The sequence below is a fragment of the Rhinolophus ferrumequinum genome, chromosome 14 (assembly GCF_004115265.2).
Source record: "Rhinolophus ferrumequinum isolate MPI-CBG mRhiFer1 chromosome 14, mRhiFer1_v1.p, whole genome shotgun sequence".
NCBI lineage: Eukaryota > Metazoa > Chordata > Mammalia > Chiroptera > Rhinolophidae > Rhinolophus > Rhinolophus ferrumequinum.
The window spans coordinates 51,663,015-51,678,239 of record NC_046297.1 but is presented as its reverse complement, the minus strand read 5'-3'; positions in this window follow the sequence as shown (position 1 = coordinate 51,678,239).

The following is a 15,225-nucleotide window of genomic DNA, read 5'->3' as shown; positions in this document are numbered from 1 at the left end:
ATCTAAGTGTTCTACCCACAAACACCATAAGACCAATAAACACACCAAATTACTCAGTCTATTTTGGCTTTCTGCACTGATTCTGATACCATTACACTTTTGGCAGGCTGACCTGTATTTTTAGTGCTGTTGTATTAAAACTCTATTTCTGGACCTCTTCAAATAAAAGTTTCGCTCCAATTAATTACTGATAGCTCTTAACCCCAAATGTAACAATTTATCTCAGTACAATTTTTCATTTTATCCCTTTATTGTCCAACGCTGTTTTAGAACTCTCATATTAGAGATTAAAAGTTAAAGACAAGAAAAAATTGCATAATTTTATTGTTTTTTTGCTTGAAACTTTTTACTGTAAAATTTGCATTTAGTCAAATTTTTAGTTGCTATCCATCAGTGATAAGAAAAATACTCAGCCTTTGTTTACAGTTTAGGGAATCATTATATTGTGTTAGTTTCCATGGTTCATTTTGGCATAAACTTTGATGAAGTTTCATTTTACTAAGCTTGACAGAGAAGAAGGTATCTTGATTATATATGTGGTGGTTAGACTACTATACATACTTTGCAAATTTATCTAATAGTACACTTAAATTGGTACATTTTATTGTATATAAATTTGCGTCAGTAAAGCTCATTTAAAATAGACAAAGATTAAACTGCTTAAGCAGATGACAATACAGAGGAATCTTAAAAATGTGTATGTTGATTTAAAAAAGTAAGATCAGAAGCAAATTGCAAGTGAAATTGAAGAACAGACAAAAATAACTTAGAGTTATAGCAATCAGAACAGTAGTTTCTGTAGAAGGATAGGAAGTGATTGAAATGGCACAGTAAACTGTCCAGGGTAGGGGTACTAGCTCATATCCTGACTCTTACATGGACTACACCTATACACATTTGTCAAAATTCAAGGAATTATGCATTTAATATCTGTGTATTTTACCTTAAAAAGCAATTTAAGGAAAAACAATAAATTTAACTTTGTTTTATTCATCACCCAGGTACAAAGAGAACATTGCCAATTCCTTGGTGCCTCTGCTACATCATGTTTCCTATCTTCATTCTCATATATTCCCTACATTTTGATGCCAAACAGGATTTTTGAGGAGATGCTCTCTTCCGGCCCCAGATTCACAGAGCTAGCACTTCCTGGACTAAAAGTTCCTTCCAACTCTTCCAGAAGTGTGGGAGTAGCACCCTGGCTCCCAGGGCTTTCTAAACAACGCATCCTTGGTATTGTAATAGCATCTTCTCATGACTTTTACAATGGCGGTGTAAAATTATATCCTTACAATATGGATTTCCAAATCCTGTTTGTGACAGTTTGACAGTTAATGCCCTTCTCACAGAGGCAAAAGGAGAACTACTGAATATACACTTGACTTGAAACACATTTCCTGACTCATACGATTTCAGTCAAATGGCCAAATTTATTTATTTATTTATTTTTTTATTAATTTATTTTTAATTTATTGGGGTGACAATTGTTAGTAAAATTACATAGATTTCAGGTGTGCAATTCTGTATCACATCATCCATAAATCACACTGTGTGTTCACCACCCAGAGTCAGCTCCCCTTCCATCACCATACATTTGATCCCCCTCACCCTCATCCCCGACTCCCCAACCCCCTTACACTCTGGTAACCACCAAATTACGTTCCCCAGATTAATTTTCAAACCCCGTGGCCATCCTGTGGTCACCGACTGCAAACGGCCAAATTTATAACGGACATATATTTCAACCCAAAGCCCAGGCTCCCAGTTCTAAATATTATTGAACAGCACCATTATACTTGCGTATTTTGTGGTGATGTTACAATAACTAGTTTCCTGATTGTAACTTTAAATACCCTGATATCAAAATTATGCCTGATTTTTGAGATAATACTAAGGGAAAAGTCATATAATCTTGGTCAAAATTGAAGCAATGTATTCTACTTCATTGGGACCATTAAGAGAGGTCCTGTATGCATTCCCCCCATTATTTTCTCCAAATGACTGAATTCTTATGCTTGAAATAAATATCAGACCAGCTGGCCCTCTGAGAGTCTTTAATGTCACCCCACAAACTTGACAACTGAATTCTCAAAACACTGTGATATCAAACAAAAAAGAAAGCATAGAGAATAAAATAACACCTATAGTACTCATTTAGCAAAGTTGGAAGATGCAGCTGAGTGTGAGGGTCAGTTAGACCAAGCATTTGATTCTCAGAACGAGTGAGGCTTAACCACTAGGTACCAACAACTCTGGACCAAGGAAAGCCACTATCTATCGGAAAGAGCCTGGAAGGAAAAGAACACACGCTCTTTGTAAGCAGCTTGCTCCTTTGAGAAACAAAATAGGGAAGTGCTGAGGTGCATGTGCCTGCCTAGATATGCCTCCCAAATTTATCAATTCTACCTTCCTAGCATAAAAAGAAACCTAAGTATACAAACTACAGTTAGATTTCGTTCACTGGAAGGAAACACCAAGAGAGGTGATAAGCATTATGCAGAAACATCTACCAGGTTCTAATTCCATCCCTGGAACATAGTAACTCTGATATATAAAGACTCTGGTAGTATCCAGACACAAGTATCCAGGCACAAGATTACTGGATACTATTTTTAAATAATAATTTCCAGTAATCGCGTGCTATTGATTCACAGTGTTTATATCTTGTATAAAATTCCACAGGAACGCTTTTGTTACTGAGTATTGTTATTTTATTTACTTTATACTTTCACTCTGTTTTTACTTTTTATTTTAAAAGGTAATACTACTTTATTACCGTGCAATGATAATAATAGTTTATCATTATGGGATAAAAATGACCATGTATTAATGCAGCAATGTTTAATCAAATACTTGAAATACATTTTAATGCATAACATTAGTGCATCTTGTCATACTTTATTACAAATTTGAATATCATTTCCTAGAAATTCAGGGTATGTTTACTAATAAATGTGATTAGGTTTTGTTCTTTTTGTGTTTGGGGATTATTTTGAAAAGTCAATTGGCAATATAGGTATTTTCTCTGTTTTATTCTAATCCAACAACTAATCCCTAGGTATGTTTTTCAGAAAAAAATGTTAATATCTTTGCTTCAAGAGTCACACTCTAAAATTCCTACCCTATTGGAACTCTGTAGAGTACAGGTGGAAAGTAAATGATGATGTTATCAAAAAGTAAGACTCGAATGTTGCTTATAATACAAGTCTTTTTTTCACAAAACATGACTTAGGATAATGATAAAAAATCACTACAATTTTTACCTTTCATTACCTATCCTATATTATATTTTCTCATTCAATACTGACACTGTCTTGTTTGTGATCATTGCTTATTAAAATAACCTCTGAAAATAATGCCATTTTATCCATTTCAGACGATAATACACAAACAGCACAATTTGGGCTAAAGTCTTTTGTAATAGATAAACATTAATATAATATGTCTTCAGAATGTGTTTTGTGAAACTTAAACCTTCATTAACTCCAAGTATTTTTATTACAATGACAGAATTTTGAAGTCCAATGGACTCTTTTAATAGTTTTTAAGTGAGTGCAAAACATTATTATTACCAAGCACAGAAATGAGCATTAAACCTGCATTTGATATTTTGATATTTCTTCTTGTCTAAAGAGAGTTACTGGTTTTGCAACATAAACTTCAACTGCCATTTCTACATTTTGTCAGCCTGATCATTTTTGGTCACCTGCAGGTGAAATGTTCTGTAACAGCGCTTTTGAAGTAGCTCATTTGGCTTTTAGCTTCTAAAAATAATAGAAGAGTCTGCTTTGAGATGACTTAACTAATAAGCAAAGGTGTGAATGCAAGTAGAGCTTGTAGGGTTTCGCCTTCCATCCATAATGGAAGTAACAAGCTGAAAAGACAAGCCGGGATACATATGACGCCCAAACACTCTCAAAAGCTAGTCCAGTGCTCTGCAACCCTATAGCAGTAATTTTTAGGGTTACATTATTTTTCCCTGTTCAATCTCAGTTTCTCTCAGAACTTAGTGTGAGTTGAGAGTCCTAAGATGATAGTAAAAATAGCTATGTTATATTCTAAACTCAGCAGTACACCTTTCTCTTTCTGACTCAAAACTTAAGGTACAGGTATGAGAGTATAATGAGTTTGAAAGTCTGAAAGGAACTTGAACTTGCTTTAGAATTTAACTGAATGAAAAGTCATTTCGATAACCACTAGGAAAATAAGAGTAAAGGAAAAGGAATACCAAAGTTCTGGGCTGCATATTACATTTTTTCGGGTAAATCAGTGATTTTCTTCCCTAAGATTACCACTTTTTTTTTTCATAAACCTAACATGCTAGTCAAGTTTAAAATGAACCTACATTACTCATTTTTTTTACATCTCCTCAATTAATTTAATAAATGTAAATCTGACTCCACATGTATCTGTGTCTATATTAATAGTAAAACAAAAAACATGATGCCTTTTACTTTTACCAGTTTTTCCTTAGGTAATTTAACTTTATGTGCCTCATAATTTGAATCAGGTTGGTTCAAAAGTAATTGCGGTTTTTGCAATTTTTTTAACCTTTTAAACCACAATTACTTTTGCACCGACCTAATAAAAAGTGATAGTGCACAAAACTGCTAAGTGTTTAATGGTGATGATATCAATATGGAACATTCTGTGTTTAAAATACACTGAAACCCTCATCATTTAAGTGCTAATATTTTCACACTGTAAATAAATATTAATGCAGTAATTGATTTTATTTTAGTTGCTAGTATAACTATGACATGTTATATTAAAATACAAATATTTTATTACCTATTTTATTACAAATATTTTATTTTATCTCATTACCTTTAATTTTGCTGCTTAGAGCATTACAATATTAATAATAGCTAGTTTGCTGAATAAGACTACTATGGTAGTTATTAGGAAACAATAAAAAAGAAAAAAAGCCTCTGCCCTATTTTTTGACATTATGTTCAACTTTCAAGATCTCAGGGCTGCAAAAGATGTATTGCAAAGCTAAATAATCATATAACTACCATAAAAAGTTTAAACAATATCATTTCTACTTTCTTTCCCCAATCTGATTCTTTAAAATTTTCAAGTATATTTGACTTTTCTCTATTAATTTCTCAACTAGTAAGCAACATAGTGGATCCTATGTTAGTTGCTATATTACTGCAAAACTTACTGTTCTAAAATAATGATTTATTATTACGTTCCATGGGTCAGGTGAGTGGTAATTCTAATGGTTTTGCCTGGGCTCATTCACTGGACAGGAAAGTCCCAATGTCCTTATTCACATGTCCAGCAATTCATGTGAATGTCAGCTAGGGCTCCTTCATTCTGCTCGATGTGGCAGAATTCCAATAAATTAGACCAAGTTTCTGTAAATGACGGTCTTAAGGTAGCGTTCCAAGGGAGCAAGAGTAGTAACTTCAAGATCTCTCAGGACCCATACTCCAGAAAACTCAAAATTTTTGTCCTTAATGTTCTGTTGGCCAATGTTCTGTTGTACAAGTCACAAGGCCATACAGTTTCAAGGTATAGAGAAGCAGACTCCACCTCTTAATAGAAGCTATGAAATACTGTGGCCATGTTTTCAATTTATCATTCTGCACACATCATCTCTACATTGATTGGTTTCCTGTTTCTATTTTGGTTTTCCAGCTTTATTGAGATATAACTGACATATAACATTGTGTTTAAGGAGTACAGTATGTTGATTTGATACACTTATATATTGCAAAATGATTACCGCTATAGCTTTAGCTAACACCTTCATCACATCACATAATTGCTTTTTTTGTGGTAAGAATATCTAAAAATCTATTCTCCCAGCAACTGTCAAGTATATAATACAATATTGTTCACTACAATCCACTATGCTGTACGTTAGATCCCCGAACTTATTCAGGTATATACCAAAGGAAATAAAAACAGGATGTTACAGAGATATCTCTGTACTCTCCCATGTTTACTACAGCATTATTCACAATAGCTAAGCTATGGAAACAACCTAAGTGTTTATCAATTGACAAATGGATAAAGAAGATGTGATTATATGTATATCAACATCAACATATACATACATCCAATGGAATAATATTCAGCTATGAGAAAGAAGGAAATCTTTGCTGTTTCTTATAAGCAAATATTTAAATATTTGAGTCATTTAGAGTTTGTCACTTTTAAGAAGGGGGAACTTTGGGAAAACAGTAAGTTTTCTCTTTCTTCCTTTTTCTGGGAATAAGAGCAGTCTACCAGGCATTTTTCCTTCTCTCATATCGTTGCAAGTACTAAGGCGCCTTTAATATATAGAGACATATTCACTACAAATTTCACTACAAAATTAACACAAGCAGAGTACTAATAACAAAACTGCATGGGAGATATCTGAGTATTATTTCTGCCTTATAGCCAGTATGTGGCATCCTTATGTATGACTCTGAGTACTTTCATTCCACACATTTTCTGTCTTAGTTCTTAGTTATACTTAGCTTAACGGTTCTTTGCTGGGTTAAGAGTTTTACCATAAACCCAACCCTTTGACTTTGGCACTGAAGAACTGTCTAACTAAGTCCATTTTCCTGCACTTATAGGCTATGTATCTCCACTAAACAGCCGAGATTCTACTGCCTAGAGCAAAGTATGAAAAGTTGTAGATTTCAGAAGAAAATTTGGTCTGCAATTGTATATTTCTTGACCAAAAGTGTGTCTAAAAGTAATAAGGAAAATGTGGAACCTGAAATTTAAAAATACTATACTGTTTATAGTCACTTCAGATAAAATACTTAACTATAAACCTAACAAAAATGTACAGGATCTCTATGCTGAATATCACAAAATGCTAATGAAAGAAATCAAAGAAGACCTAAATAAACAGAAAGACATATCCTCTCTGTGGATTTGAAAATACAACATTGTAAAAAATTTCTCCACGTTGAATTATAGGCTATGTACAATTCCTATCAAAATCCTAGAGAGAGTTTTGGAGATACAGACAGACTTATTCTATATCTTATATTAAAAGTTACAAGCCCTAGAATAGTTATAAGACTCTGACAAAAGAAGAATAAAGTAGGAGAAATTTCTATACCCAATATTAAGGAAAATTACATAGTTACGGTAGTCAAGGCAGTGAGATATTGGTAGAAAGTTCACTTATTAGTGGAACAGAATAGAGAATCCAGACATAGACTCACACAAATATGTCCAGCTGATTTTTGACAAAGCTGGAAAAGCAATTCAAGGAAGGAATGATGGATGATGGCCTTTTCAAAAAATGGAGATGGACAAAAAAACAAAACAGTAGACCAAAAAAAAAAAAAAAAAAAAAAGGGAGATGGAACAACTGGATAATAGTAGACAAAAAACAAAAACATAAAAAAACTTAAACTAAAGTTCATAGTTTATACAAAAATTAAGTCAAAATGGATAAAGACTTAAATATAAAAAGTAAAATTATACTTAGGAAAAAAAATCATGGCAGAAAATCTTCAGGAACCAAAGATTAGCTTACTTTTGGGGATTTGAAATATTTCCTATTTAAAATAGCAATTTTTAACAGGTGTGAGGTGGTATCTCATTGTGGTTATGATTTACATTTCCTTCATAACTAGTGAAGTTGAGAAAATTTTTTTCTTATATCTGTTGGCTGTTTGTGTGTCTTCTTGGGAGAAGTGCCTAGTTAGGTCCTCTCCACATTTTTTAATTGAATTGTTTGTTTTTTTTGGTCGTTGAGTTGTACGAGTTCTGTATATATTTTGGATATTAGCCCCTTATCAGAGGTGTTGTTTGCAAATATCTTCCCTTTCAGTTGGTTGTCTCTTTGTCTTACTTACAGTTTCCTTTGTTGTGCAGAAACTTTTTAGTGTGAGATAGTCGCATTCATTTATTTTTGCTTTTACTTCCCTTGCCTTTGAGGTCAAATTCTTAAAATCCTCTCTAAACCAAAGGTCCATACATTTAGTACCTGTACTTTCTTCTATGCTATTTATTGTTTCAAGTCTTATATTTAGGTCTTTGATCTATTGTGACTTAATTTTCTTATATGGTGGCATATAGCAATCTAGTTTCATTCTTTTGTATGTGGCTTTCCAATTTTCCCAGCAACATTTATTGAAAGGGCTTTCTTTTCTCCATTGTATGTTTTTCGCTTCCTTTGGCTATTGTCAACAAGAAAAGTAATAATAAGTGTTGGAGAACCTGTGGAGAAAAAGGAACCCTAACACACTGCTGGTGGGAATGTAAATTGGCACAGATACTATGGAAAACAGTATGGAAGTCCCTCAAAAAATTAAGAATAGAATTACCATAGGGCCCACCAATTTCCCTTCTGAGTATCTGCCCTCCAAAATCATTTATCTGTAAAGTATATGAACCCCTATATTCATTGCAACATTGTTCATGATGGACAAGACATGGAAACAAAGTGTCCTTCAATAGACCATTGGAAAAAGATGTGGTATATATACACAATGGAATACGACTCAGGCATAAGCAGAGACGAAATACTGCCACTTGCGACAAGGATGAATCTTGAAAAATACCATGCTAAAAGAAATGTCAGATGGAAAACATCAAGAATCATATTATTTCACTCTTATGTGGGATATAAAACTGAAAGCAATTAATGAACAAACAAGACAAACAAACAAAGACTCCTAGACACAGATAACAGTATGGTGGTTACCAGAGGGTAAGAGGGGAAGTAGAAGGTATATCACTTGGCCATAAGAAAAGATGAAATTCCGTGACAACATGGATGGATTTTGAGATTATTATGCTAAGCAAAATAAGTCAGACAGAAAAAGTTGAGAATCACATGATTTCATTCATATGTGGAATATAAAACTGAAAGCAACAAAAACAAGACAAACAAATAAACAAAAACTCATAGACACAGACAAAGGTTAGTGGTTACCAGAGGGAAAGGGGATAAGGAGACGGAAGAAAAGGGTAAAGGGGGTCAAATATATAGTGACAGAAGGAGATTTGATTTTTGGTGATGAACACCCAGTGCAGTATGCACGAGGCATGATCAAACAATGCTCAAAGTGAATGCTCAAATTTAAAATAATTTATTACAGTAAAAGATACATTGCCATTAATCCCACTTGAAATACTCTTCCTCACTTCCAAAACACTTATCCCATTGTTCTGGCCACTTTCGAAGCAGTTCTGGAAGTCCACTTTTGTGAGTGTCTTTAGTTATGCTGTCATGGCTGCCTTGATGTTCTGAATAATTTTGACTTGGGGGAAGAACCAGAAGTCTCACAGTGCCAGATCCAGTGAATAAGGTGGATGAGGACACAACATAATGTTTTTATTTGACATAAATTGCCGTATACCAGAAGCGATGTGTGACATGGAGTGTTGTCATTATGGAGGATGATTTATGGCACACTTTAAAACACCTTCTCTCAACCATAGCTCACACCAGACTGACTGCATCAAACAAGTTTCAACTCGTCACATACTGTTACTAAGGTTCGTCATGCTGCTTCCTGTATTGAAGAAGATCCCTGCCTTTCCTTTGCATGGCACTTGGCAACATCATTCACCGTATTTTGTGATCACAACAGAAAAGGCTCCATGTTACACATCACTTCTGGTATGGCAATTTATGTCAAATAAAAACATTACATCTGTAAATTCCAGGGGGGATTTCAAGAGGCTCACCTCATGCTGCCATTCATATGATGTAACTTTACTAACAATTGTCACCCCTATAAACTTTAATTTAAAAAACAAAAAAACATTATGGTGTGTCCTCATCCACTTTACTTACCAGATTTGGCACCGGGTTACTTGTAGCTCTTCCCCAAAGTCAAAATGTCCATGAAAGGTAAACATTTTGAATCTATTCAGGACACCAAGGAAGCCGCCACAGTACAACTAAAGACACTCATGAAAGAGGACTTCCAGAACTGCTTCAGAAAGTGGCAAGACTGATAAATGTGTTCAAAATGAGGGGCGATATTTTGAGGGGGAAAATGGCAATGTGTCTTTTACTGTAATACATTTTTTTTATTGAAACATTCGCTGTATTTTTTATCATACCTCATAGATGATGTATTATAGTAGTGTACACTTCAATCCTATATAATTTTATTAATCAATGTGACTTCAATACATTTAATTAAAAAAGAAAATAAACAAAATAGCAATTTTTAATGTAAACTCAATACTACCTTTAAACACAAATGCATGAAAAAAGTAACAATGTTAGAAGGAAAAATATTTTGTTATCCATCTGTAAGTTGAATTCCTCATATTAAATAACTAATGAAACACACATTTATAAATGTCTTGTGTGTGCTACTGAAGAAAAGTGGCACGTGTGGCCTAATGTGAGCTGACTGATGAAAGCCTGGAAAATTTTCAGTAGGTAAGGTGAAATGCGTATGTAAGGTTATGAACTAACCTACTAAGAAACCATAAGGACATGCATTATGAAGCCATCAAGGAAGAAAATTAAGAACTGGGCATATGAGAGGATGCTAGTAGACTTCTACGATGTTCCTACACGGTTTGGAATTTATGTCGTCTTTTGCACTAGATAAAAGGTTAAAGTCTCACTTAGCAAGTACCAGAAGCTTCTAGAGAGAAAAAAAAAATCTTTTTCTGCAAATAATTGAAAAAGTATGATTTCCAGGAAGCAATTGGTGCATTCTTCTAGCGATTGGTGCATTCTGTCTACAGAGTAATACTTTCTTGGCTGTGACTGCTTAGATTCTGTGAATTTATTACTTTGCCTTAAATTTATAACTTGTTTTCATTATCAATTTGTAAGCAATGCAAAAATGATTGATATTAACCTTCAGAAGCCTTAAGAATTAAATTTCTAAAATATTGACTTTACACAAGTTCACATACCATCATTTATTTGCATGACACTATGCCTGGAACAAGTGTTTTTATATCATATTTATTTTTCTTGTCAAAAGGACTTCTATGGAGACAGAGACCAAAGTTTTGAGGGTTTAAATTACAGCCCAAGGTTACAAGCCTAAAAATGTTGACCTAATGTAAGAATTATGTTTTGAAATTTTTTTTTGTGAGTGGTGTTTTGATCATAGATATGGTTACCATGCAATATATTGTCTAACCTGAGACACTTCATTTCACAGACAAATTCTGAACCAGATGGGTTGTTGTAGCAACAGATGTAAATTAGGACTATTTTGTGTAAGCTGGAATGTATATTTACTCCATTGGAGATATTGGAAAACATAAAAACCTAGACAAATAGGTAAGATTAAAAAAATAAAAGAATATCTTCAGCAAAACTGCTAAATTTTGGATATGGTAATTACATATGTTGCAGTTTAAAACAAGGGGATATCATATAAATTGCATAGTTGTCTATGCCAATGCATAATTTTGTATCAGCTTGCTTAAATAAAAATGATTTTCTGTGATAAACCTGTAGGAAAGTGGTCTCTCTGACATTCCCTCTTTGATTATGTACTACTCTTTATATCTCTCCTGTGCAACAATGGCAGTAATGAGGAGGGATAAGGAAATTATATATGGGAATAAGTAGTGATTTTATTCTAAGACATAAAGATCCCTCTTTTGGACAGAAATTTTGAGTTATGTATGTGAAGTTTTACTTTTTACACAAAGCATCCAGTCAAGGAATACTACAAAAACTGTGACTACCTAGATTTTTTTTTTTCTTCCCTCTAAGCAGAACACTAGAGTGCGAGCGGAAGGAAATCTCACCAACTAGTACCTTATATAAAAATCTACCAGAAAACATGAATTGGATACCACCATTCATGATCTCTAGCTTTAGGTCTGAAATAAGGTGACTGAAGAAACCTAACATTACATCAGGTGTCTTGACAAACCTAATTCCTAGATTGATCGCTCCATGTCAAGCATTGTGTAACCAATCAACTAACAAAACAAAAATAATAAAAAAGACATAGAGATTAGGATGAAACTGCTGTAAGGGAAATTTGTTCTAAAGAATCAAAGGAAAAGAATATTTTGCAAGTATTTACTTCAGATATAAAAAATATACATGTTAAACTTTTATTTTGTTTTCTCAGGAGGACTTAAAACAGGTTTTATTGAGACAAAGTATATTGACTATATTTTCTCAAATTCTGTATTCTTAATGCTCTAATATGTAAGGCCATGGTTCTGAAGAGAATGCCCTTCTGCGGGCTAGCTAACACCTAGAGATAGCAAAGGATTCTCCTTAGAGGACACTTTCGATACACAAATCAACCCATCCAGAGCTCACACTCAAAACCATCTCTTTTGTCAAATTCTCACACATGAAGCCAATCTGCTGCCTGCCCTACATCACTCAGAGACAGGTACTGAACAATTAGGGACCACTGTCATGACCGAGAGCCCTGACTGAAATGATTCAAACTATCCTATCCTCAACTTATTACGTGTTCTTACTCTGCATCACTCATTTCTTTCCTGGAAAACCCCAATAAAGTATCTTGGCCACATTCTCGCCTGTATCCCTCTGACCCCTGACAAATCCTGCTCCTTTGACATGCAGCCTTGCAGGAAATGGCATGCCTCCAGTTTCTGGGATCTATGAATGTAAACTTCCCTCATGACAAACATTTCTGTGTCTGTGTGCCTTACCATTTCTGATTAAAACAAACCTAAGGTATATTTTAACACACCAGAATATGAAGGGATTTAAGTAACTTTGAAAACAGTAAGTTTGAAATAACCATTGGGAAATGGCTGCAAATAAAAAGATAAATTAAAATATGCATCCAAATCTACGCCAAACAAAATTAACACTATACAGAAATGAAGTTTGAGACTTTTCCATAGAAAGTAGAATCCTTAGCATCCTGTTACGCTTAAACACTTTTTTGTTTGAAGTTTTAAGAAAGTTTTAAGATTTACTCTTAAAACTTGTATCAACTTCCTAGGATTTCACTTCTCTACCTTCTTCCATAAAATACTGACCTCGTTGGCTTTTACGAAAAGTAAATTTTGTTACGTGAATAGATAACTTGGCCAAATGCTTGGCATATAACACATGCTCAATAAATTGTAGCTCTGTTAATAAAATATTAAAAAGGTGTGACAGAAATGGAAAATTCACTTATGAATTACTATTCATACTTATGAATTACTATTTGGGTTCCTATAGAAGAATTTAGAAAGAACACTCAAAGGTATAACAGAATAGTGTTCTCAAGTTAAAAACACATCTGAAAATTTAAAAGAACTCACTATATTTCAGGGAAATTTATTGAAGAGACCCACTCTGATAAGTCCAGTGCCCATCTGGTACCCCCCATAATATTTACAACATTATTGATTATATGCCCCATACTGTCAACTATAATTATATACATATATATGCACAACTATATATATATATGATATACATATATATATGATATATATATGTATATATATCATATATATATATCATATATATATATGGAGAGAGAGAGAGCGAGAGAGACACAGAGAGAGAGAGAATCACGGGATGTGGAGTACAACATGCGGAATATAGTCAATGGTATAGTAACAGCTATGTACAATGTCAGATGGGTAGTAGATTGGGTGGGTTATCACTTTGTGAGGGGTGTAAATGTCTAACTGCTACATTGCTTCGTACACCTGACACTAATTAAAAAAAAAGAGAGAGAGAGAGACCTACTCTCGTGCTTAGATTTATGAATTTTTATGGCAAGATACAAAGTTTCCAAATATTCCAACATAATAAAATTATATAGCTTTAATTTATATTAAATTGTAATTATATTAATTAAAACTTCTTCCTAACACCAAATGCCAGAGCAATAAACCATCGCTCTTTAGACTTTAAGAAGGTTGTGATTTCCCAAATAACATGTAACTGGATTATCTCGTGGTAAAAGTATAGAAAGTTATTATATATAGTATATGGGCTCAGAAAATATGTTACTTAGCTATGTTCTTGAAACATTGCCCAAAATCAATGATCCAGCAAACAAGAAAAGAATCAGAGCTTAGTCCTTCTCAGGAAACCTAGAAAGTTGTAATTAGGTAGAATGGACTAGATGAAATGACAGCTAAAGAATGGTCCTGAGTTAGGTAGCCAGCTTTCCTAATTACAGGATCCAAAGGGAAATAAAAACTTGCATTTAATTCTCTACTTCAATATTAAAAGTCCAATCAGGCATGTGGGGTTCAAACAGTATTAGTCTTTAGGCAAAGTATTGTGTAAATAAGTGAAAAATTCAAGTGAATAGCGGTTACCCTAGCAACCTGGAGAAATGTATCTTGCATGAAAGGGCAGCTGCAATTTAAATCTATCCAAGTTTTTCAGAAAAGATTATAGGTGAAGTGTTTCCAAATCTTCTAATTCTATAACAAATCAAAAATTCAGATTTTATGTAAAACCTTATTTTCATATGTAAGGTTGAATATTAAAAATAATTTATTTTGCTCTAATTTTTAAATATATACATATTTTTAATTTGAGATAAGTATAGATTCACATACAGTTGTAAGAAATAATACAGAAAGATCCCTTTACCTAGTTTTGTCCAATGAAAACATCTTGCAAAACTATAGCGTATTATCACACCCTGGATATTGACACTGATACAGTCAAGACAGAACAATGCCATCTCCTCAAGGATCACTCCTTTTTCCATTTTATAGCCACACCCATCCTCCTTTCAGACCCTCCTCCATCCCAATGTCCCAGACAACCTCTAATCTGTTCTCCATTTCTTTGATTTTCCATTTCAAGGATGTTCTATAGGAATATAATGTATGACCTTTTGGAATTTTGGATTCATAGTTCTCTAGAGATTCAACCAATTGTTGCATGTTATCGATATTTTGTTGTTATTGCTGAGTAGTATTCCATGATATGGATATACTGTAGTTTGTTTTACAGTTCATTTGCTGAATGGCATTTGGACAGTTTCCAGTTTGGGTCTATTATAAATGAAGCTGCTAAGAACATTTGTGTGCAGATATTTGTGTGATCCTAAGTTAGCATTCCTCTGGGATAAGTGTCCAAGAGTGCAATTGCTGGGTCACATGATAGTTGTATCCTCAATGTGTTTCACAGAGCTGATCATTTTACACCCCTACCAGCACTGAGTGAGTCATCAGGTATGTCTACATTCTGGCCTGCATTTATTATTATTACTATTTTTTATTTTAGTAAATGATAAATTTGCAGTGAGGCCTCATTGTGGTTTCTAGCCTGAGTATCTCTAATGAAATTGAACATTTTTTCAT